Source organism: Tupaia chinensis, unplaced genomic scaffold (assembly GCF_000334495.1).
Source record: "Tupaia chinensis unplaced genomic scaffold, TupChi_1.0 Scaffold000065_1, whole genome shotgun sequence".
In the NCBI taxonomy this organism is placed as follows: Eukaryota; Metazoa; Chordata; class Mammalia; order Scandentia; family Tupaiidae; genus Tupaia; species Tupaia belangeri.
In genome coordinates this window covers 3,051,038-3,053,813 of record NW_006159523.1, presented here as the reverse complement: position 1 = coordinate 3,053,813, position 2,776 = coordinate 3,051,038, and positions in this window count along the sequence as shown.

Sequence of the window (2,776 nt, the reverse complement as noted above, 5' to 3'; positions counted from 1 at the left end):
TCTTTTTTACTAATAACAATTTTTGGAGTTCGCTGTCATATCTGGGTACCCAAATTTCTTACTTCATTTTCCTTTGTTTGCTTGCCAGTTTTTAAAAGAATTATTTTTTATTTAATTTTGTTCATTGTTATTGCTTTATTTATTTATTTATTTATGTTGAAGTTGACCAGAGATAGAGATAGAGAGAGAAAATGAGAAAACAAAGCTGCCAGGTCTGAGACTTGAACTCCAGTCAGCCATGTGGGAGTCCAGCCACCTTAACCACTATGCCAACTGCAAGGACCTCCATTTGTTTTTTCTGTTTTTTTTTTTTTTTTTCCCCTGCCTCTTATTATACATGTCTACATTCCTGGTATTATTTTATGAGTTTTGTTTTTGTTTTTTACCTGTAGGATGTGTGCTTTCATTGGAGACAGAGAGAGAAGTAAAATGAGAACATGCAAATGCATCTCCCAAGGAAAGGTGTTCATGACACAATCCTTTCTCCTTCATTCTCCTCTCAGGATGTTGGGCACACATGCTTAGCATGCTTTCCAAGCTGCCAGGTCTGGGAATCAAACCACACAGCTGGCCATGTGAGAACTAGTCATTTTAACCTCCAGTCCATCTGCTGACCCTTTATAAGCTTTTTGATTCATAGAATTTTTATTAATTCTTCCTAATATGTAGTTTTACCCCCTTCTATCTTACTCAAATTTTAGAACACGCTGATGCCATTTTATTGAACGCTGTAGGTATAACAAAGATAGAATATATATTCATTTGCTAACCTTCCTCTCCCTGAATGAATTCGTCATGGCTTTAATGTTTATGCTAATGTAATGGAAGGGTATGTTCTGTCTTTACATATAGTCCAGGATTGTGGGGTTGTGGTAACCTTGAGATATAGCTTCATGTATCTTTGGCTGCCATGATTGTCATTCACAGAAGAGCTTTGATGTCTGTGGTGGTTTTCTTTGCAGGCCAGGGCTGGCATAGGAGAGATCTCGGTCACAGAGCTGGACTTGATGCTCTTTCCTAGATGGTCACTGAGATCAGAAGAAAGTACCCAACTATCTGAAACCAGGAGGGCATAGCTCCCTGGCCAAGTAGGAGAAATAGTCAGGAGGAGTAACTTATGTGGAGCTGTGAAAACAGTGAATAGTTCATGGTGTCCCTAGGAGTAAAGTTAAGGGTGTGGTGTAATATTTGTTAAAACAAATAGAAAAATAAGAGTAGAGGAGCAGGAGGCCGAACTTGGTCATCTCAACTAAAACATTAGAAAATTATGATCCAATTTTATTCCTCAGAATTCTGTCAATTTTCAGATCCAGCATCCATTGCTAAAAATGGTAACAGGATCCCTAGGAGAAAGGACCTTTCAAAAGTGATGATTTTCCAAGTCTTGCTCCCAATAGCCCTAAGACATTTATTTGGTAACTATATCTTGAAGAAAGGATATTGACAAGATATATTGAGCTCTTGGATAATCATTGGTTATAAAATCCTATTATAATATATAAAATCTATAATCTCAAAGCTTCATCATGAACCCCTTGCTATTAGAGTGGGGACCTGTGAGAGCATGAAGACTACTGATAACACCCAGGATGTCCTTGAATCATGCAATGGTCATTTTTCTTTTTCTTTTTTTTTTTTTTTCTTTTGGAGAGGTTTTCACTATAGGGTGCGTGCACTCACCAGAAAGAGAGAGACATAGAGACAGAAAGCGAGAAATCACCCACCAGAGGGGATGGCCACACCATAATCCTTTCCCCTCCATTCTTCTCTCGGGATCTTGGGCACGCACGCACATACGCCAAGCGTGAGTTTTAAGCCACCGGGTCTGGGACGCGAACTGCGGTCGACTACATGGGAGTCCAGCAACATTGCCATTACGCTAACTGCTGGTTCCCTCAATGGTCATTTTTCTAGAACCAGTGAGTTTAAGTGAACAGATACAGTTGGCAGTGGTGTAGACACCACACTGGTTACTTATCTTGTCAGATAGGTTAAACAGGAGCAGAGTGAAAAAGCCAGGTGAAATTTTCTGAAACTGCATAATTCTTCTCATCCTCCAACCTCTACCAAACCAAGACAATAAATAAAAATATTGTATCCACAAGGGGGTGGGAGTTGGCAGAGGATGGTCCCCACCAAAAAATAAATAATAGAGGAGTATTAAGTCTTATCATATCTCCATTTAACTTGTCATTGTAACCCACACAGAAACAGAATAGAGCCTGGAGAATACTGTCAACCATTACAGATATCATCAAGCAGAATTCCTGATCTCAGTTGGTTTGCTAGATTCAGGGTTATTGCTAGAGAAAATTAATCAGGCTCCGGGTAATGGTATGTGGCCAATGGTTTGGCAAATATGTTCTTTTGCATTCCAATTAAAGAAAAAGGACCAGAAACAGTTTGTATTCACATAGAACCTCCAAAGACATTCATTTAAAATTTTATCTTGGTTTTGTTAACTTTCCATGACTTCAAAACTGCTCTCATTCCAGAGAACATCACACTGATTCATTACATTGACAATGTCATGCTGGTTGAACAGGGTAAGCAAGAGGTGACTAGAATGCTGGAGGCATTGCCGAGACAGTTTCACTACAGAGGGTAAAAGATAAATGAAGTTTCAGGGATCGGTGCCATGAAGTTTTCAGGTGTTTAGATGTTAGGAGTATGCCAAGAAATACTATCCAAAATAAAATAAAAAATGGATCCTCTACCATAAAAAGAAAGAACAGGGACAGCAACTTGTGAGCTCTGAATAGTACATTCCACCCAA